Source organism: Ambystoma mexicanum, chromosome 3q, assembly GCF_040938575.1.
Source record: "Ambystoma mexicanum isolate Mex_15411 chromosome 3q, UKY_AmexF1_1, whole genome shotgun sequence".
NCBI classification, from domain to species: Eukaryota; Metazoa; Chordata; class Amphibia; order Caudata; family Ambystomatidae; genus Ambystoma; species Ambystoma mexicanum.
This window is the reverse complement of record NC_090926.1, coordinates 447494982-447518871: the sequence shown is the minus strand read 5'-3', so window position 1 is coordinate 447518871 and position 23890 is coordinate 447494982.

The window sequence follows — 23890 nt, the reverse complement described above, 5'->3', positions numbered from 1 at the left end:
TATCAGAGCAATCTGTCATTTTGGCACTGCAGTTATCATGAGTACTTAGTCACTTTTCAGAAGCCCCCCGGTCATTGCTATGGCCATCAGCCCCCTCTTTCGAAGGTTGTTTTTGCGCTGTACAGAGCTTTCCTATTTGCTCAGCTAACATTTTCACTTGGGCCTCAAGGCACTGCAACCTTTCCATCTCTCTAGGATCCTCTTTCTGTGGCCTAGGTCGATATTGGTTGTTTTCCCCCTGATTGGATCTATTCTGATACCTCTAAGGTGATTGATGTCGGTTGGGATGGTTTCTGAACTCTTGATTCATTTGTGGAGGGGAGCGGGTTGCACTCATCCTTTGATTATAGTCCCCTGGTGGGGAATCATTGTATTGACGTGGATTGTAGTTCACGTTTTGCCTCATGTCCTGTCTCTCAGATTGTGGGTACTGGCCCCTAGGTTGATTTCCATTATCAGTAAATCGATCAACATATCGGGGCCTATCCTGATTACCATATATCATGGTGTTGGGATCAAATCTGCTCTGTGTCCCCAATGACTGGTAGGGACCATCATTTCTTTGATCTTGATTTTGTCTCTGGTTATTGTTCATACCTGCCATATCAGGCCGATATCCTACCCGGGGTCTGTCCCCTAAATACCTAGGCTGATGTAGCTCTCTCTATTACTAGGATCATGTGATTGGAACATTGGTACAGGAAATGGCGATCTTTGTTGATTACCCCTTTGTTCAGGTGTCACATTATTTTTACCTTGGCTTTGAGCAGACTCAAGGGACATTTTGGCTGACCTGATGTCCATTACTGTGGCTGAGGGTTCTTTAGATTTAGGTCTAGTATCTTTCATTTTATCACTTTCTCTACCCTGACAATAGAGTACCTCATATAGTTTTGTGCTTTGATGTACAATCCATTCAAGGGACTTGTCACGGTCAAATTCACGGACCAATTGGGATATGATGTCTTTCTGTAGCCCATAGAAGTATGCAGTTTTAAACTCATTGGAATTTGAGTCAAACGTTACATCAAAGTGAGAAAATGCTCTTTTTAAGTCTTGTAAAAATTGGCAAGGGGATGTATTAGGTCCAGCAGTAATTGTGTAAGCGACTTTCTTTGCCTCCTGCAATGACTGAAAAGGAGAAAAATGACGCCTAATTTCTTTTTCAAACTCCAACCAGGTCATATTCTGCTGTTCATTTAATCCCCTTATGATGCTGGCCGTCGGGGCATCTAAAGTTAAATGAAAATATTGTCTGTACTGTTCCTTAGGTATCTGGAGTGCTTTAAAAATGTCATGCACCGCTTCTAAGTGATCCTCAATGCAGCATTCACCTCCCTTTTTAAATGGTTTGATCAGGGCTTTAATGGATTTCATTATTTTTATGGGAATACTTGTTGCAATGCATGGAATTGCACTATTTTGTGATTCAATCCTGTTTTCAGGTGTATGAGATTGGTGGCTGCCCCCAATGGGAGTATCAAATCCCCCAAGGGCGCTGCAACCAAGTTCAGTCACCGGCCGAGTCACTGGAGCACTAGCTCTTTGGGCAGAGCTAGAATTCACCTCCACTCCATTGAATGTGGTACCCTGCCACCTCTCCTGGGACCTGGGAATGCACATTTGCTGTTCTAAGTCCTTACACTTTTTAAGGAGTCTGTTTGCTTCATTTTGCAAATAGTTGTTTTCATCACTCATCTTATTAATCACCTCCTGCATGTCGCACATTTGCATTTGGCATTCATTGAACTCTGTATTTCTCTTGTCTCTTTCTTGAATCATTTTAATCATTTCTTGTTCTGCACTCTGGAGATCACATTCTTTTTCACAATGTTCTTTTTGTAAAATCTGCATTTCTGAAACAACCTCATCTTTATCCTGTCTAATGTGGTCCACTAAGGCTTTTAAGTGTACCAATTCTTGCTCACTATCCTCAAATTGTTTCTTGCTTTTGGATAACTGAGTATCAAAGTCTCTGCATTTTAATTGCATGTCTTTTTGGCATACATCCAATTCTGCTCTCAACATTTCCTGATTTTTACTTGCCCCATCTAATTCAGTCTTTAACCTGTTAATTAGCTGAGTATCATTCTCCTGCATTCGCAGGGACTTATTCAAAATAAACCATATTTTGCCGCATAGCCGTATTAAACAGTCTTTCTCTGCACTTTTATCGGCTGCATTCAATAATCTTGTAAGGCAGACCTGAATTATGCTGCCTTCTGCAAAAATATTGTCTAGTTTTTCTTTCTGCACCTCACCCTGAATGCGTTCACGCCATTCTAACGTGCTATTCGACGACCAAGTCCCATGTGCAAACAACTTTGCCTCTAAATATTGCACTAGGGCTGAGAATGTGTTTTCCCTTTGTGACATTCTGAAATTCGTTTTTAGTGGCACACTGCCATTATAAAATGGGTTCCCTTTAATGTGCAAATGGCAGTGTGAGACACGCTTGCCACGCCCAGTAGGTACTCTATTATCACTTTCCCGGCCAACGCACGATAAATATGTAGGGTATTTTGTGGAGATTTGGGGCCTGACGGTATTTTCTTACCGCCGAAAAATAACTTAGCAACAATCACTCCTTGTATTCAGATTGGGCCATGTACAACAATAATACAGTGGACATGCATTATTTCAGCACACAGACATGCGTATTTGGTATGCGTGGTTGGTATGCGTGGTTGGTGGTATTTTGGTGAGCATAATTCCCTTGTTTTATTTGTGGCCCCAATATCCAGAACCCCTTATTTTTGCTTAGATTTTTCGTGTAATCACTAGAGAGACCTCAGGCTTGCATTTCAGGAACACCATATTTTCATTTTTAGTGCGCCACCATGCGCAATTTCTCTCTGTCTTATCTACGGCAGCGAGCTATCATGTGGTATTTTCACTATCTTATATACGGTAGTGAACTATGTCCCGGGCCTCCCTTTTTGCTGACTCATAGACCTCCGACAAACTACAACACACACAGTTAGTTATAATTGCTCATACTGAATTACATTGTGCACACGGCTGCAGCAAATTTGATGTTTAGCTACCTTGAAAATGACAATTGCACTGTCTAAACATCTCCCCACATCATCAGCACTGTATTGGTAAATATAAAACGCACCACCCGTCTGCTTTCAAATATTTTTGTGTATTATAAAAGTTGCATTTAAACACGATCTCACTCTTTACAGAAATAAATAAAATAGCACAGTAACAGCATTGTCTGTGATACACTGAAAAGAGAGTAGCAGAGACAAGAACTCAATTTGCAACATTAAACATGTGATTAAAGCACAGGAATCTCCTTTCCTACACTGACTGAATATTCTCGTACACACTCAGTCCCCACACTTCTGTAATTACCTTATCTGTTCAGCATGAGTTTTCTTCAGCTGTTCTCTTTCTGAATTTGGCTCCCTTGAAGATTAACCCCAGTGAAAACAAGCGTCTTTCGTTCTCAAACCGGGGTTATTGCCTGGAATTCTCAGCTTTTGCAGCAGGAATGCTTCAGCGAGGAAACAGGTCCTTCTCCCAGCTCTGCCAAATCCCGACTGTTCTCCCCCTCTCTTCAAGCTCCCCCAGCAAAACTCTCATCACTGCCTCTAGCATGATACTTGCTATGACGCTGCTCCAATCAGAAATCAATCATGCCATCTCCTCCCTCACTACACAATGGCTCATTTCTACAGTAATTATTTGTAACCAACTGATTTCCTGTTTCTTGGAGTCCTTTTGCTTCCTGTAGTGATGTGGACAGAGCAGCAGAGAAAAAGAAAAAAATGAATGTGCGTTTAAAAGTTCACTTTCAGAGTAGGCCTAATTCTGCAGTGGAGACACATTTTTATTAGTGGGTTATGTTAAATGCAGTTTTATTAGTCAGGTTATTTATTAATAATGTTAGTTATTAATTTTCAAATGTGTCTCTTGCACCATAGGCATTTCAGGTGAAAAATAGTGTGCATTTTTGAATGTGCACGTGTGCTTTTAACTGTAAAAATAGATTTGCATCTTATATGTTAAAATCGTTTTTGACTGAATAGCCTGTCTTTACTTATATGTCCATGTTAATCTGGCAACACATATACCAATGCACCACACCCATGTGGTCGTGCTGCATCAAAGAAATTGCTACCTGTGCAGTAGTGCTGTATTCTGTGCTGTAACATGCCAAATATCCTTACAGGTCATACATATTCTGCAAAGTCCTCCACCAGCATAGATAAGTATCATTGACTGTTGGGCAACATGATCATTTTCCTTTGAGCCTAGGAGAACATCTCCTAGCATTCCACCCACATGCACCATCTTTGATCCAATGATGCTGGACTACCCAAAACCTCAAATTCAGGGTTACTGTGAGAGTTGACTTTTGGACAGGAGTGGTAGTCCTCTATGTAGCAGAGGAGGATGGCAACCTGTCTCCTTGATCATCAGTACATTATAAATTTAAAATAAGCAAACCCATCTTTACTTCCAGTCTTTTTCAACATGAAAATCAATGTGTGGCACTCTTACATGGCATTTTGATGGAATTCTCTTATTTGGCATATTTAAGTTCAATGTTCAACTTTACACATGATAAGTTTTAAATTGCCGGCTTCTGACAGAGGCGAGTAACGGTACTGCACCCATTTTTGACAGCTTTCTTTCCATCAAGTATCTTTAAAAGAGGATTTTGTTCTGATAACATATGATTCTTGCTGACATTGTATTTATGTGGTTCTGGCAGTAGAATAATGTGGAACACCGAACAAGGAGGTTGGATCTTTTAGGTGGTTTGTGAGCCATGATTTTTGCACATTTTTGACAATCAAGAAAACGGATTTCCAATCAGCTCTGTGTTTCTTTTTGGCAATCAGCATTGCTTTTTTAAGTGTTTTCAGGCTATTTTGTGGGTAGCCCAATGGTGGGTTTTGGCAGTGATCTCCTGTGCTCACTGAGATAGGCAAAAGTAGATGGCGGCCTATTTTCCCAATTTTTACTGCGCAATTTTGGGTGATTTTTAGCGAGCAGCATGCTTTCCATTGGCCATTTCTGAGGTTTCTGCTGCCAGCAATGCACAGTAATTTTGCAGGGCCTGGACCAGTGGGTTGAGACATCCCACAACCGTGCAGCTTGTTCCTGTTCTTCATTTGTTTTTCCTTCTTGTTGGGTGTTCTTCGACCCACCCCGTGTCTGCTCAATCTGTTGAGAGATAAAGGCTACACTAGTAACCAAGGAAGAGACATATTCGTACATTTATTCAACAAAGACAGTTTGCAGGCATGTCAATCTGTTACAGCTCTTGGTTTTGGTGTGAGTGGAAGGTGCATTTGGCCTCTGGTCACCACTTTGTGGGGTGTGAGGGGGTGGTCCGACCCTGGCCTGTTTCTTAATTCGAATAGGGTCAAGGGGAGGCCTTAAAACCAACTCTTTTTGGTTGTTTGCTGAATCTTTGCTATCTCTTCTTTTAGGAGGCCGTTCAGGTGTTCACAGACGCAGTTTGCCTGTGGGTGGTACGCGCATGCAAACATATGCTTTATACCAAGAAGGGCAGTTATGTGTTGGAACATTTTATTAGCAAAGTGTGGGCTGTTGTCAGACTGCAGCATTTCGCATACCCCCCACCTCGGGAATACCACCCTGACCAGGAACTTTGCTGCTCTGATGGCGTCTGCATTGGAGCATGAACTGTCCTCGATCCACCTTGAAAATGGGCATACTACTACAATCATGTATCTGTATCCTTGACATACATTGATCATGTCAACATAGTCAATGTGTAGGTGCAAAAAGGGTCCTTCTGGCCGGGGTGTAGTACCTTTGATCACTTGCAGCATGTGACCGGTTGTAAATTGTTGACAAGTGAGTCAATTGCTAATAAAGTTTGCAACATGTGAATTTAGCTCGGGACAGAACCACGCCTCTTTTATTCGGGCTGTAATCACCTCTTTTCCTGTGTGTTTGGGATGATGTAGTTGGGCCAATGCTGTTTTCAATAGGGCTAGGGGCATCAATATTTTGCCTGAGTTATTTTGTCACCATAGTGCGTCTGTGGGAGACATTGTGCATCCTTTTTTGACCCATAGTTCCTTCTCCGCCATAGGCACTGCTGCCTGTAATTCCATTATTTGAGTTTCAGGGATGTGTGTGTACCCATCCTTATTTAATATCTGTCTTGCCCCGCCCTCCCCATACCTTTTTCTTTTTCTGGGAGGGTCCAGATCTCGCCAAAATATGCAGCATATTTAGCATGTGCGTCTGCTGTTTCGTTTCCCTTTGAAATTGGATCATCCCGTTTGTATGGGCCTGACACTTTACCAGGGCTATTTCTCTAGGGTCTTCAATTACTTCAATTAGTTCAGCAAGTAGTAGAGCATGCTGCACCGGGGTGCCGTCTGCTCTTCTGAACCCTATTCGTTGCCACTTAATTAAACCTGAGTGTACTGTTGATGTGACATATGCGCTGTCAGAATATATGGTCACTCTTTTGTCATTGCTCTCCTTTAGTGCTAAAATTATGGCTTCTAGTTCTGCTGCTTGAGCTGAATAGTGTTGTTGTAACTGAACACATTTCATTGGGACATAAGTCCAATCATCTCTCAGTCGTACCACTGCTGCTCCTGTCCTCCGTACCCCATCACTCTGGTCAATTGTTGAGGACCCATCAATGTACATTATCTCTCCCCCCTCTAGGGCATTTTCCTCAACTTTTCTTGTGCTGGAGTAAATTTCAATGGCCTGTGTGCAATCATGAGCGTAGTTGCCATCTTCTACTACTTCTGCTATAAATCTTGCTGGGTTCACGTTGCTGTACCTTACAATTTTTAATTCTGGTCTGGACAAAATTATTTCGTACCCTGATGCCCTTTGGGTGGTCAATGTTGATTTTGGTTTGTTCAGTATTGCAAAAAGGGCATGTTCTACGTACAGTGTGGTGGGGCAGCCCATTGTTATTGAGGATGATTTCTCTACTGCAAAGGCTGCGGCGGCCAGGCTCTGTTCACACGGGAAGTGACCTAACATTACAGGGTCCAGGTGTCCACTGTAAAATGCTACTGGCTTTTGTCCCATGCTAGTTTTTTGTGTCAGTACTGCCTTCATTACTGCTGAGTCACAATCTGAAAAGATGAAAAATTGTTCTTCATAATTTGAGGTGCCAGTACTGGTGCTGTAGATATGGCATGTTTGAATTCCTCAAATGCCTCTGTCATTCCTCTTGTCCATCCCAACTTCTTCTCCCCCCTCTGTTCTTCTCTGAGGGCCTCAAGCAGTGGTCCTATATACGAGCTGTAGTCAAAAACCCATGCCCTGCAGTAGTTGCATAGGCCCAAAAACTGCTGCAGTTCTCTCACTATCTGTGGCTGTGGTGTGTTTGTTATTGCCTGTGCTCTTTGTGGTGCAATGTTCCTTCCATGCTGTGAAATGAGCTGGCCTATGTAGAGCACTTGTACTTGGCAGTACTGCAACTTCTCTTTGTCTACCTTGGACCCTTTTTCTGATAACACCGTGAGCATCTTGACAGAGTCCTTCCTGCACTTCTCCTCTGTGGTGCTGCAGATGATGATGTCATCTACATATTGCTGCACCGTACTTTAAATGTCAATGTTACCCAAATCCATTTGTATCACTCTGTTAAAGATGCATGGTGACTCGCAATACCCTTGGGGCAGCGGTATGTGAAACTTGTCAGATCTTGTGAGTCAGGGTGCAGAGGTATTGAGAAAAATGCGTTTTTGAGGCCAATCACAGTAAATCGTGATGACACTGGTATTCCACATAGTATAGTGGCTGGATTAGCCGCTATAGGGTATTCTGCCTCTACAATGTGGTTGAGGGGTCTTAAATCCTGGATGCAACTCCAAGACCCTCCCTTTGCTTTGTGCACAGGGTACACAGCAGTGTTGCATGGGGACTCTGATGGTACTAGTATACCTTTATTTATTAGGGCTGTTATTGTTTGATATATACCCTCATCTGCTTCCTTTGATAGTGGGTATTGCTTAACTCTTGGCAGCATTGCTCCTTTTTTCAATTTTATATTCACTCCTCCAATGCTTTTTATGCAGCCCACATCGTAGGGACTGGTGGGCCATAGAGACCCTGTTACTGCCGCCAGATCCTCCTCATAAAATGGCACAGCTGTAGTGGCAGGTGCCTCTAGTGCCATTGCCATCTTTTGTGCTACTTCCTTGTATGTCACTGTCAACCAAATGTTAACGCTCATCACAAACACCATCTCCCCCTCTCCATTATCGTCCGAGAAGAGCTCGTCATCTGATACCTGTGTTAGTTGGCACCCCTCTGCTAGTGCTATTACTGCTCTCCATGCTCTCATTTCCATGTCCTGGGCATGTACTACAATGTAGTCAGGTGTTGCCACAATGCTCTCAATGCTTACTGATATCATTGTCCCTTCCTTTTCACTAGCTGGTGTTTCGGGTCTGAAAAGGTAAGCTGCTGGCCTCCTACAAAATTCCCCTTCAATTCCTGGTAGCCATGCTATTGCCATGTCTCTTCCATATTGGAAGATGTCTCCATCTACTGGTTCTGCCCTGGCCACTGTTTTGCCACAATAAACCAGCAGTATTTGCCGTGCTGTGAGCATGTTAATGCCTGGTGTGGAGCAAATTATTCCCTTTTCAGTAAAGGAGATGGTCATATTCAACCTGCTCATGATGTCTCTCCCTAGCATGTTTACTGGTGATTGCTTTGAGTACAGCAGCAGGAGAGACATATTGTGATCCCCTACAGATAATGAGATGTTATCAGTGAAGGGAACCAACCATCAAGCCACAGAAAATCCTTGAGTCTTCATAGCCTCGCCTGCAAGTTGAACTTTCCCTCCCATGTGCATGACCTAGTGGTCCCTGTGTCAACTAGGAAGGACTTTTTCTGTCACCTGTCGCCACCTGTATGCGTGGTTCCTCCGCAGGGTTAGGTGTTACTGATAGGATGGGACACATCAAAGACATCTGTGGGCTGTCCTATTGTGGGTATAGTGACTGTCCATTCCCTGTGTAAGGGTTGTGACCCAATATTGTCACCTTCCCCAGCTGTGTCGTTTTACAGGTGGGTCTGTCGATGATATTGCATTGTCCTGTATTTGTGTGAACTGCTGTGCTGTTTGGACCTGTTGTTGTTGTGTTGCACTCGCCTGCTGTTGTGGTTGTGTGTATGTTTGTATGCGTAGTTGTGGTTGCTGTTGTGTTTGCTGTGCCTGTTGTTGTGGTTGTTGTGTGTACGCTTGTATTTGTAGCTGGGGATGTTGCATTGGTGTTTGTTGTAGTGGTAGTGGTTGCTGTGTTTCTTGCTGTTGTTGATAGACTTTTTGTTCCCCAATAGGCCCTTGCTGCCCTTGCTCTCCACATGCCGCTTGTGCTGCTCTCATTTTGCAAGTGCACGACATGTGTCCCACCATTCCACATATCCAGCATGTCGGGGGCTCCCATGCTTGCCATGGAAATCCCCTGTGTTGTCTTGGTACCCCTGCTGTCCATATTGATTGTAACCCCGGAACCCTCCCCCTTGTTGTTGTGCGGGTGGGCCATAGCCCCTTCCTCTCATTTGGCCGCCCCTCCCTCTGTAGTTATTTGAGTACCCATTTCCCATTTGCATATAACCTCCTCCCGCGTGCGCTGTGTATGTTGGGGGTGGAGGCATCTGCTGTGTCATTATCTGTGCTTGTTGTAATGGTACTACCTGTTGTTGTGTCTGGCATCACTGTGACCTTCGTGGGTGCGGGTGCTGTTATCAGTGCTCCTTCCGTGGCATATTTAGATAATTTCTTTTGGACCAACTTCGCTTCCTCTGTCTTTCTATCTTCCTCCTTTTGTTTCATCTTTTCTTGCCACATCCTGCATCGGTGCACTATTGTCAGTTGTATTTCTGGCCATGCCTTCACTTCCATTCCCACTAATTTCTTCAACTGCCTCTGTACTTGTTCCGGGACCCCTTGTATAAGTATGTGGTAAAATATTGCTAGTGTTTTGTCCCACGGTTCCCGCATTTCCAGGCGCCACTTCTCCTGAATCTCCTCGATGTAATCAACAGGATCTTCATTCTCACACATCTTGCATGAGGTTATTGCTCCTATGTCTGATGCGTCTGGTTATTGGACCCTCAATGCCTGCCAGAGCGCGTGCCTACAGTTGGCTAATGGTGCTCCATCATGTGACGTGTCGCTTATTGTTACTCCTGGGATTCCCGCCCTCTTCCAAATGTCATCTGCAGCATCCCCCAGTATTGAAATTAGCAGCCCCTTCCCATCCCCCAATGCTAATTTTTGCCCCGCAGTTTCTTTTTTTTTTCGATCTCATATATCCACTTCCCAGCTCCTCCACTTAGAGATGGAAGTCTGCATTTTATATTTTCCTTATCAGCATGCTTCCAGGGGACATATCATGGTCTAGCTCCTCCCCTCTCTAGTAGTGGCCTTAAGGTTTACTCCCTCACCTCCCCCGGTGTCCGCCTGTGTGGGGTTATGTTAGTATATTCATCATCTTCCTCCATATTTGATAACTCTTCAATGCTATCAATGTTGCAGTAGTTTATTCTATCACCTCTATGTTCTTCCTTCCCCTCCTGCTACCCTCTTGCCCCATCATGGGGGTGTTTGCTCGATCTTCATGCCTGCGTCCTGGGAGGTCCCTATGTCTGCTGACATATGGAGTGTGTACAGCTGTTGGGGTTAGTGGTCGTGGTGTTTTTCTGTTCATTGCTTTGCTTTTTGTTTTTTCTGTGTTTTGGTCTCCCCGTGTCCCGCATGCCCATGGTGACTCGCAGTTAGTGCACATTATGTATAATTTATCTAAACTCTCCCTATTTCCATCTCTTCCACCTTCGCATGACACTTCCTCGCTGCAAAATTCATCAGGAAATGTCAGTCCCCACTCTGTGCGTTTTCCCCCCACTGTGACTGTCCTTAAATCTATTCGGTCCACGTCTGTGTATTCACCTCCTTTAACTGCATCCCTCTGTGTTGAAGTCACCGCCACCTCCTTATCCTGGCATGTATAAGTTTTTGCTCCATGTTCCAGTCTCCTCTCTCCCCTCTCTTGATTCTTCTTCTTTACTACCTCGCCACCTATTTCCGCTCATTTCCTGTAAAGCTCTTCCATCACTTCTTCACTCACCTTTTCTAATATCCTCTCTTCTTCTTCTTTTCTCCCCCATATTGCCCCCTCCCTTTTTAATATGCGCTCTGTAACCTTTCCTTCTTTGTATTTCCACGCACTTTCTGATATAATCTTCTTTTTCCACAGTCCCATTTCCCTGTCATTTTCTTCCTGCTCCTCCTCCTTCCTTCTCATCTCCCTTTGCTCTGCGCGCGCCACTCATTCTGCTTTTGCCCGTATGCGTGCTTCTTCCTTCTTTCTTTCTTTCTTTCTTTCTTTCTTTCTTTCTTTCTTTCTTTCTTTCTTTCTTTCTTTCTTTCTTTCTTTCTTTCTTTCTTTCTTTCTTTCTTTCTTTCTTTCTTTCTTTCTTTCTTCTGTTTGTTCCTTCATCCTCACCTTCTCTTCCTTATTTGCTTTCTTCTCTTCCTTCCTTTCCTGTGTTTCCTGCTCGAACTGTCTGAGCAGTGCGCTTCGTACGTCTCTCAATTCTGCCAAACTTTCCGCAAGCATCTCTTCCTCTTCTTGTGAAAGTCGCCCTTCTCTCCCTTTACTTACCTCGTGCCCTGTCTGCACGTTATCCATCTCTTCCTTGCTGACCTTCCTCACTGCGTCCTCCTCTTCCACTGTTAGTGTCCCCCAGGGTTTCAGAAGCACATGTGCTGCTATCCATTCATTTGGCCCTATGTTTGCGAAGTTTCCCAGGACCTTCTTTCCGCCCCCCGTGCCTGCCTGCATTGTGTTTAAATCTACCGTGCCCATCGCCACCATCCCCTTTTGGCAGCTATCTGTTGGTGCGTATGGTGGGGGGCTGTATGCAGGGTTTGAGTACCCCTCAGCAGCCGTTAGTTGCTGTCGGGCGGCTTCTCTTATTTCTGTTATTGGGTACAACCCCCCTTCTTCCTTCTTCACTACCTTAGCCATTGGCATGTCCTCTGCCCCTTCCTTTTTTACCTTTGCCTATGATACTGCGAACAATCCTTCTGCCTCCTCCTCACTCTCTTCAGTATTGGGTTGTTTTTTGTGCGCTGTAACCCCGCCCACTCCTGTCCCCTTCTCCTCTTTTACCTTCTTCTCTTCCATTATCCCCGTCTCCTCCTTCACCCCCTGTACTGCGAACATTCCCGGGGCTCCTGGTGTACCTCCCTGGAACATCTTCCGGAGATCAAAAACCTCTAAATGGCTTGCTAACTTTTTCCCTTTGTATGTATTATGTAGGTGTGTCAGCAAGTAGTGTTGGGTAAACGTGTCGAAGCTGCCGGTGGGCGGCCACGGTACCCTTATTTTGTTGTCCGTTCCTTGTGTCCATTCAATGCTGTATTTTATCATTTTCTCTTTGTGCGGTGACAATGTTGTGCAGATGTGCTGGAGTGGTGTAATTAAAGTGCTTGCTCTGAACCCCAACCCTGCTTCTGACCCCGACCCGTAGTATGTGGCCATGTTACAATTTTACTTTTCCCAACGTCAACCTTTTACCTGGCCCCGTAAACTGGGGACTTCCGACTGTCTGCTGAAAAGAAAGGCAATTTCAATTTTACAGTGCTTTGTTTTTGCTGTTCTTCCTTCCCGATGTTACAACTATGGCCCCCTTTGACTGTGGCGCACAAAGCCCCTTGCGGCTATGTGCCCTGTGTGGCGTGCCTTTGAGCTACCCCACCTTCCTGTGCCGCTTGTACTTGGCACACCTTCAACTTATTTCCTCCTCCTCCCTGACCCTGCTGTCTGCTCAGTCCCCTCCCTCTTCTGACGCAGCCCCTTTGTCGAGGGCGGCCGGCATTCTCCGTGCGCGGCCACCTCTTTCCCTTCACCCCTCCTCGTTCGAGTGTGGCCAGCGTTCTCCGTGCGCGGCCGCCTCTCCCCCTTTGCCCCTACCCTTTCATACTTCCTGCCCTCGACCACCCCTGGATAAACACGAGATGGTCATTGTGTTTTATACAAGCCCTATGGGTGATGTCACCAACCTCGACAAGATATTACAAGTACGTACAATTTCAGAACCAATTAACGTGCGCTATCCTTGACACTTTTACTCTCGGTTAACCCCACAGCTGTCTTCCCATTACGTCTGGAGTGGAGTATGCAACAATCAATTACCTATTACAATCGGACTGCGCACGTTGCGTCGCCTCGCATGTGATACGCCCCCTCCCTGGGGGAGCTTAACCAGCCAATTATTTTCCACACTTGGGAAAAAATCTAGCTACCTCCTACGGGAAAACATCATCTACCTAACGAGCTTCAGCACTCAATTAGTAGGGATCCTCATCTAATCATTGATCTACAACTTCAATTCATAGGAAAGCCACACCTCCCTTATACAGGTGTCTGCGATCTAGACCAATCTGCGCGACCTGCCGGTCCTATGTGGGTGCTTGAAGCCCCACCCAACTTACTCCGTGACGCTGAAGGGGACGGCCCTCGTGCCTGTCCTGTTGCAACTCACACACATATCGCTTCTTATCAATCAAAATCCTTTTTCAACACCCTGCGACAACCGCCCGCCACCCCTTTTACAATTCCCCCCCTCCCGCACAACATTACATTAGTGGTTGGGTGTGCCATACTCACATCAAGTCCTCGTGAGCAGGGGCTGCTCGACTGTGGGCACCCCTCCAAAGCGGCTCACCACCTCCCCTCATCTGGACCACGTCTGCACACTCGCCAACTGCGGGCGGGATACTTCTCAAGTCGGCTCCCGACGGCCAATGTCCGGATTGCGCTGTCTGATTGTCTCGCAGTTCCGCGATGGTCCTGTAGTCCTCAAAATGGGGCAACAGCAGAGGGGGCCGCGCTGCCGGGTTGCCTCATTGCAAGAGACCTTGTAGTTGTGCCCTTAGGTTAGGTAGACCTCAAACAGTTCTCAGCAGTGCCTCCAACATTTTGGGGTGATTTCCCGGGGGCCGGCAGAGCCGTCCGCGGACCTCCAGGGCTCGGGATGTCCCAACTCCTCCCGCGTCCCAAAAGGAGTATGAGGCACACACAAGAGCAAAGTAGAGGCTGCTGTTTATTATAGTAACGGCAGGGATACTTCTCAGCCCATATGCATCCGGAGAGACTCTCAGCATTACTGGGGCTCGCAGGCCCTTTTTACCATAGTATGATGCACTACTTGCGTCACCTGGGAAAACTGTCCCAAAACCTAACGCCACTTCGGGTTGGCTCCCCGAGTGGTAGGGTCAGTATGGTTACCTATAGGAGAAAGGAGTATTGGATAAGGACAGGTCAGGTGGTACACTTGGGTTGTCCCTAACAGTTGCTACACTGAATTTGTTACAAGGGGACGCTTGGTGATTGTCTAGCTAAAATGGCATAGGTGGTGAGCCCCTCGTATTCTGATTGGTTCCCTCGCGAGCCCCTAAGCCTGTGAGCATCGCTGTTCCCAGCTCGCAATGTACCTGGTGCTGGCAACAATGTGCAACTGTGTGTTAGTTGTGGAAAATGGACAGGTCTGGCTAGTGGCTGATGTGCATATCTTTCCCATCGCTGTAGGTGTCCAACTTGTCGCTTCGTTGTTGCAGACTGTGTCCCAGACGTGGTGACTTTCTGTCTCGTAAGCTTGGCATCTTGTCAGTTCGGCTTGGTCACGTGTGGAGCGACCGTGGCTGGAGCAGAATTATGAGCATTTGATTTGTATTTCGGCTCTGAGGAGCATTCGGCATTGGCAGGTGTAACATTGGCGCGGGGAGCGCAGCATGTAGATGGCAACATTGCGGCCTTGGCTGTGAGCTCTCGTTGGGGCTCGTTCTGCATGGTCAGCTCTTTGCATTTTCGTCTGAGAGGATTTTTGTCTGAGAGGCTCCTGCCTGGGGACTCTTGCTTTGCGGCCTACTTTGGGCCTAGCTTCTGGGTGGCGGTACATAGTCCATAATATGGGGATCGCAGGGGCGACAGAGTGTTGCAAGCAGCAGTAGATATATAGGGTGACGTCTTCATAGGGATAGGTATCGAAAAGCATCTGCAAGCATGTGTACACAAGCTCTTCAGGCGTCTTGCGTTTCTGCGGTGCGGTAGGAGGTCTATGTGGAAAATAACAATGATGCATGTCTGCGGGTGCATCAGTCCTCTGCGTCATAGCACTGAGTATATTCTTTGTATAGGTTGGTGTGTGAGTGACCAGTGTGCAAGGTGGCAGGTGTGTTCGTGTCTGTTGGCTATGTCGTCATGGCATCTCTAACGATGATGATGTTTGTGGCTGTTGTCTGATCAAGTTGGTCTATGAGGCTGATGTCGGCTTAACCACGACGTGGTAGTGGGCAGGCTCCCCGGGGGTGTGGGCCATGGGCACAACGGGTCTTGTCTGGTGATGAAGTGAATGGGTCGAACTCCTCTCGCGGGCGGTGCTTGGGTCTTGATGTCCTGGGCCATGGTTTGGATGAGAATGGGGGGAGGGTATTTTCCCATTATCCCACTTCAATGCATTGTGCTTATGATATCATATGATGTGCAATTGTATGCTGTGGCATTCATAATGCGACTACACCCACGTCTACCAAAGCACAACGAGGCAAGGGAGGGGAAATTGAGGGGAGACAGAGGCAACGACCCAACTATACCAAGTGTGACTTACATCGCCCAAGTGCATGGGTGGAGGGAGGAGAAGGTACAGTACATGGGAAGAAGAACAAATGACAATAAGTTAAAATAAGGGCCTATTGTGCCAAGTGCACAGAAAAGTGCACACAACAAGTGGTGGATGCACTGTTAGCCATACAGAAAACAGTCCTCAAGTGCAGGGTTTGTTAGAAAGCCAGTAAAGGGGTTTGCCTGGCGGGGGAAAGTGACATGGGCCCGACATCACAGAGTCGCCAGGTAAGTAGTGCAGAATCAGTTTACATCAGGCAGTTAGCTGGAGAGAGGAGCAGAAACAGCATAAGCTAAGAGAAAGGCTTTGAGGTGCTTCTGGAACCGGCAATGGTTCCCCTCAAGTGTTGGGGAGCTAGGGAGGCTGTTGCAGAGGGAGGCCGCAGTCAAAAAAGCACAGCTACCACCAACTGGTTTTATGCAGATGTGCCTGACCCTGAGGGAGTTGGAGGCGGACGAAGGAACTTGCACACGCAAATATATAGGGAGTTACAGTTGAAGGTATTGAGGTCCCAGGGTCCAGAAGGCCTTCCGCATAATGCAGTCTTCTCACTTTATTCCTCGCAGCCACTGGGAGCTATTGGCGACATTTCAGTGCATGAGAAATACCATCCAAAGTCGCGCACTCCTCTTCTGGATGCGTTCCAGAGGGCGGAGAGTAGGAGGGGGCAGATTAAAAAGAGCCTGTTGCAATATTGCAGCGTAGCCAGAAGTACAGCTGTGCAGACAGTGATCTTTTGGAAAGTTGCTTTTGCATGGTACCATACATTCAATGATGCTATTAGTGGCATTTTTTTAAAGATTTACGTAGGAGGTGGGTTAGTGGGGAAAACGTACTTGCACTACGCACAAACGTGTGCTCCCACACGCCTTGATAGGTGGTGGACAACATGCAGACATGCAGAGCCTGTTGGGCGGCGTACAGATGGCTCCATTGTCATTGTAGATAGGCCAGACAGCTGCGGTGTCCGTGGGACACTTACCTTTTTCTTACTTGCGGTCATTGCAACGAGGACTGCATGCAGCTGAGTCAGGACACCATTTCAGGTAAAAAAGAATACCACACAAACACTCAGCAACATTCTCATAATTGCCGTTTACTTGTAGACATGCATACAACCCATTTGGAAAGGGAAGGGGTAGCAGAAGTGGATACGTATTGTGGGGAAATGGGGATTTGCACAACTTGGTTGTGAGGGAGGAAGAGATTGATGTATTACCATAACGTTTCCCTTGAAATGGTTTTTGAGGGAATGCGGGCGCCGATATGGGGAAGGAGTACACGTGCAGGTGTGCCAGTGCTGTTTAATTTTGTCCAAAATATATCCTTGTACGCAATATTTAAAGCGGCACAGTTGTTCACTTTGACTTCCATGCAGTCCATTTCCCTATCCACAGAGTTTCTTTCCTTTCCTATGCCCATATGCTGCTGCGGAAGGGTTGCCGCTTGTACTGCCTTGCTTTCCTTTCCAATATGTTCTCTTACTGAAAAAAGAATGTGTTTGGTGTACATGAAGCAATATATATTACGTAATTTACGGTTCACAGCACTGTGCATACCAATCGGGTTACTATAGAAAGTAATTGCGTCATGAGGTAAATTTTCATCCTGCCACTCTAAGGTGTTTGCCATTGCTGTGTTGCAAAAAGACACGTTATGCTTTTGTACTATTGCATACTGCAGCATTTGTGCAATTATTAGACAATGTTTAGGGTCCTTACTACATTGTAGTGACGTTCAGGTCTTAGCACTTTCCAGTCCTTACTATGGCCATTCATTTTTTGTTCCCCTTTACAGTACCAGTGCGATAAGATTGGTGAAGGCAGACGTCACTTCTGTTGTTGATGCATTCTGTTATGGTGTAGTCCCTATGCCTTTCTCCTGTTTGCTTCATAAGTACACAATTTGCAAACCTACTCTATTTTCCCTTGCAATTCGTGCACATGGTGCTGTTTGTCTATGTTCTTTGCTTTTGGTAATTGGTATCACTATGTAAGAGAGCACCTGCCTTCCTCAGCACGTTGGATGCCCCACGATCTCCGTGAACAGACGCATAGTCCGTGACTGCTGTCCGCATTAACATGTTGCCAGCAGTTGCACTATGTTGTGCAGTTCTTGTTTACAAACTAAGGGTATCCTGCTAAAAAACAATGAAATTCACGGACAAAAAACGTTGTTAAAGGGACGTTATGGTTACAGGAAAAACCGGAAACACCCAGAAATTTGCAAGTTATGGTCAGCTAAGCAACCATAACTCGCGCTACCCCTGTGCACTGCAAGGACTTACACCCATGACATCACAAATGTCATTCATGACATGACTGATGACATCACATGTGTGGCTCCCTCTTTATTTGTTCAGTGACATATGTACACCGGGTGCTTTTCTTCACTGGGAGTCTGGAACTAAAAGTGGGACAGGTGCTATATTTGTTGACCTTACCCTTCTCATATGTTCTGATACTACTTTCCTTAGGGTTCAAGCACATGATATGATACATATACATATACATAGGGGAACAAGTAAGCCTGAAACCCAGCAATAATTTCTGTGCATGAAGATAAGTTATGTTTTTGGTTTCTAGTACTTGTAGTAAGTACATTAGAAATTCTTGTAGATCTTCTCGTGTTTATAGTGAATTTGACCATTCCAGCACAGTATTCCAATTCTTGCCTTATTCCAGAAACACTGTAAGTGTTGTCAGGATTGTTGGTTGCATTTCTATGAAGGACTAACATTTGCAAACACAGTTGGTCTGTCCCGTGTAAGTAAATGCTGTCAATAATTGATGGCAATTGGAATAGAATATTGATTGCTACATTTGCGTAGCAATTTACACCAGTTGTATTTGACAATTTGAATGGAACTGACAGTTCTGTGTCCAAGTCATTTGTTCGGAATGCGCATTGTTTCTTTGAAGAGGTAGTTGAGTTAGTTTGAGCAGTAGCTTCTTCTTTGGTTGTGGCCCTTCATGAAGTATTAGCTTCTTTTACTTTCTTTGGAGGAATTGCTGTGAGATCCTGCATAGATTGACAGGATAGGTTTTTAGATGGGGGATGTAGAGTGAACGCAATCTATTGTATTCTAAAATGCAAGGAATATCAGCATTTACTTTACTTGATTAGAAATAGTCCGTCTAGTGTATGTAAGCCTGATAGTGCTACATAGCTCATGCCTTCTTTAAAGACTGTGCTAGCAATATCTATCACTGCTTAATTGCATGTCTTTTTCGGTAATTCGTGAAATATTCAGCACGGACTCCCTTGAGTCCCTCTCTTTTCTTTTTTATGTAGTCCTGTGACCTCTTTTTCGTGTTCTTGTCACGCCCTGATGCTTGCGAGCTTCGGCGCGTTATAAATACATAAATAAAATAAATAAATAAATTAAATAAATAAATAAATTAGGGTAAGACCTTGTGATTTGTGAATGGTGACTGCGTATGCTAGAGTTAGAGAAAATTCTTCTCTGCGTACATACATGTCTTTGAAAAGAAGGAAGCGGGCTGTTGAGCATCCTATCCTTTTAACTTCGATAGTTTGTCAAAGAGAATATTGACAGACTGAATGTTGTTGTCACGTGGGTATGGTAGAAAGCCAACAACTGTACCAAGTGATCCATTAACTAGTCCTTGGTCCATGTTAAGGTTACGTTTAAGCATTAATTTACAGTTTAAAGATAATTTTAATATTTTATCCAAACCAGCTGTGTTAGAGATAGAGTTTACTAAGGTATTTAGCCTTGTTGTGGCTTGTTGACACATGGGTAGTGTCATACCACGTACGTCCAGTTTGTCTGTGGAGCACATTTGAAGTATTGGTTGCATTTCTTTTTTTAACATTGTTTCATTAAATTTTGAACAGTTTGCAAGAGTTTGCATCAAGGACAGACAGTTTACATTTGTGTGTGCTAATTGTTCCATGACATCAGTAGCACATGAGTTATGGCAGCAGAGTGCATGGATGTGCCTGGTTTTTAATATAGATTGTGCTTCTTGAGATAGAACACCAACTCTAATACTTTTTAAAATGTTGGCGTATGTGAGGTCTGCAGACTGACGCATGTTTGCAGTTAATTCTTTGTATTGAAAATGTTGCCAAAGGTTGACATTTCTTATGCTGCCAAGAGTTGTACGGCATAGTTTGTGCCCTAACTTTTTAAAAATAGGTTCACCTTTAACTGGTGTTAATTGAAGAAGATCTCCGAAAACTATAGTGTGTTTTCCTCCAAAGAGATCTTCATAGTCTGTTTTCAGTACCTCTTGTAATCTGAGGTGAAGGAAGGCTAACATTAGATTGGAAACCATGCTTACCTCATCTATTAGCATCATTTTCATTTGTTTGAAAACTCTGCATAGTTCCATTGCAGCTTCTGGAAAAAGTTTGTAGTAGTCTAATTTGTTTTGGTGTTCTACTGGTGTAAAGTGACACCGCCTATGTTGTAGGCAGCTAAACCTGTGGGGGCAGTGACAACAGCTGACAGTTTGTTTTTTTGTCAATTGTTGGAGGAATTTGCTGATGATTTGATTAAGAACGTTTTGCCTGAACCATCTTGACCCCTCACGTATAGCAGTATAGGTTTGTAGATAGATACAATTTTTACTTTCATGCTGCAAACCATGTTCAATTTGTTTTATTACTTCTTGGAAAATGCTACCCTGCTGATTGTTTAGTTTTGATTTTAGTAGAGCAAAGTCTTCTGTAGATTGCTTGTACTGACACATGGGGCCTCATTACGAGGCTGGTGGTAGCCGTGCCTGTAGTACAGGCACGGCTGCCGCCAATATCAATTTTTTTCCGGCACCCGCAAATGGGCAATTACCGGGTCATGCCGAGTTTGGCGGACCTGATAATTGCCCATTCGCGTATGCCGGTAATAAGGTACTCCTCATCCCATTCGGCCCCATAGGGCTCAATGGGAATGGGGAGGGTGGTAGCACTGGTACCGTTAATAAAGGTACCGGTATTACCATCAAGTTCTGCTTGCGGGTGCCGGTACGGCCACCTGGTCAGACCAGGTGGCTGCAAGGGTACCTCGAGCAGAACTCGTAGTATGGTGGTATGGTAGCAACAGTGCTGGTAGCAATACTGACACCGTTGTTGCCTTACCGTCATACTCGTAATGAGGCCCATAGGACCTCATTACGATTTTGGTGGTAGCCATGCCGCTATTGGCGGCATGCTTGCCGCCAAAATCGGGTCCGGGTGCCCAGAATCGTGAATTACCAGGCCATTCCGAGTTCGGAGGGCCCGGTTATTCCTCCCTCCAGGAACCCAGGCCCGGACCTTCCCCATTCCCATTTCAGCCCGCAGAGGGCTGAATGGGAATGGTAGAGGGAGCAAACAATGGGCCGATTATGAACGGGCCGTTGTTTGCTCCCTCTTCCCCTCGTGGGACCCGGTAAGCACGCCTGGTTTGACCAGACGTTACTTACAGGGTCCCGCGAGGGGAGCTTGTAATTAGGCAGAACAGTTTTAATGGGTCCGCCTCCTTTAGCGGGTCCCGTTAACCCATTCTGCCGCACTTGTAATGAGGCCCATAGTGTTTTCTACTTCTGTCATGGCTAATTCTGCATCATTTGCTTTTAGTGGCTGTCCAAGTGGTTCTTGGCTTCCTGTTAAAGAAGGTTGACTACTGTCAGGAGTGTCCACATCTACTTGCACCTGGAGTTCTTCTTCTTGCTGTGCATTGTGCAACATTGTTTAGTATTGTGTAAAGGTTACGACTGTTATAGTGCTTTCATTTGCTTTGAAAGCGTCTTCATAGGAGACATAGATATCTTGCAAATCTTCTTCTTTTCTCCATGGTTTAAAATGTTGTAGCAGGGACATGTAATACAGTTCTTTATGTTGAGGAGTTTTTAATAACAATTTGATATGATTTATTAAGGTTGGTTTGGTAAATTTCACTAAGCTGCCTTCATAATTTTCCACTCTGTATTTACCTTTATTTTCATCTGGATTAATATCATTTTTGTATGTGAAGTTTTGGGCTGTGTGGTATAGACACTTGGTTTCCAAAGTGATACTCCTGTTTGGGTAGTATGTGTTCAGTAAATTGTTTTTCAAAATGTCTTGGCTGTTGCGATCATTTTTGGCTATTGTTTCTATGTCTTCATATGATTTCAGAACTCTTTTTCTAGATTTAGCAGAACCAAGACAGCCATACTATATTTTCGGATTTTCCATACAAGGGAGTACCGGTTAAACGGTCTGCAGCTTCATAGCCGCCACATTCTCTATGGGAGAGCTTTTTTATGCCTAGGCTGTACAATTTCTGTGATAGTGTTTTGCCAGATGATATGCCATCCCAGAGGTCTTAAAGCTCTGTTTTTTTCTGCTTTGGTTAAGTAGGCTGTGACATATCGTGCAACTGCAGTGGAATTGTCTGCAATGTACTGCACATCTATATTTGCAATCCATAGGTGGGCAATGATTGCATTGTAATCATTGATGTATTTTGATCCTTCTGTTCTTTTTATGTAATATGTGCTCTTAGGTGATTTACCTTTGACACTATGGGCCTCATTACGGCCCAGGCGGTAAGTTACCGCCTGGGCCGTGACTTTACCACCATGGCGTAAACTATGTTTACGCCATGGTGGTTGGCGGACTTACCGCCCCATTCCGACCTTGGCGGGGCGGTAAATCCCCAATCCCCATTTACCCTTCCCCATTCCCATTTTTGCCCCATAGGGCATAATGGGAGTGGGGAAGGCGTTAATTACGCCACCGTAAATTACGGTGGCGTAATTAACTCCATGGTCCCTTAGCGCCATGGATTTTAACACCTGCTAAAAGCAGGTGTTAAGTCCGCCATGGCGCTAAGGGACCTCGTACTCAGGCGGTAAGGGTCGGCGCTGTTAACGCCGCCGTAAAACCCTTACCGCCTGGGTCGTAATGAGGCCCTATGTCTAACTGAAGACATAGGGCCTCATTACAACCCTGGCGTTAAGGGGTTAACGGCGCCGCAAAAGGTGGCGGCGCCATTAACCCCTTAACGCCTGATTACAAGGTCCCTTTGCGGGTTGGCGATTTTAACGCCTGCTTCTTGCAGGCGTTAAAATCCAACCCACAAAGGGACCTTGGTGCAATTTGCGGCACCGTACTTAGCGCCTTCCTCATTCCCATTGAGCCCTATGGGGCAAAAATGGGAATGGGGAAGGGCCCATGGTGAATGGGGAATTACAGCCCTGCCAACCTTGGAATAAAGTTGTTTACTTGACCTGTTGTTGAAACTGTCTAGGGAAATCAAAGCGGCATTTGGTGTAGTATTTCCCTTTCTTTTTATATTTACGGCGACAATACTTCCCACATTTGTGTCTTTGAAATTGTAAAATGTGTGCATGAAGGTCACTATGGGCCTCATTACGACCCAGGCGGTAAGTTACCGCCTGGGTCGTACCCTTACCACCATGGTGTAAACTATGTTTACACCATGGTGGATGGCGGATTTACCGCCCCATTCCAAGGTGAGTGGGGCGGTAAATCCCCATTTCCCATTTTACCCTTCCCCATTCCCATTTTTGCCCCATAGGGCATAATGGGAGTGGGGAAGGCGCTAAGTACGCCACCGTAAATTACGGTGGCGTAATTAGCACCATGGTCCCTTAGCGCCATGGATTTTAACGCCTGCAAAAAGCAGGCGTTAAAATCACCATGGCGCTAAGGGACCTTGTAATCAGGAGTTAAGGGTCGGCGCCGTTTACGGCGCTGTTAACCCCTTAACGCCTGACTAATAATGAGGCCCTATGTGTCGTTTGTGAAGGGATTTCACAAGTGACATATTTTTGGATGAACTGCAAAACAGTGGCATCACTCTCCTGACCAAATTTAGAGGCATCTTTAATCCACAAAAGCATGTGGACGTGTGGTGCTCCTCTGGCTTGGTATTTTTTCTCCAAAAGAAGTGTAGCACTTCTCCGAAGGGAGGAACAGTTTTATTACAAATTAAGTGTAGCATAGCAATGAAGCGATGATGCAAATATCTTGATACATTGACAGGATCAAGAGAGCAGAGTTCTCCTGATGTTTTTATATCTACATTTGTTTTGTTTTTGTTTGCTATGTGTAGGAAATCGTGTAAATCTTCCCATGCATATTCTGCACAACTTAATGTCATAAACCAAGTGGGTGGGCCAAGGTTTCTTATCATACAGCGTACATCTCCGTCACGTTGGAACCAGCATTCTTTTGTACCGCGCATGTTTGCTAAAAG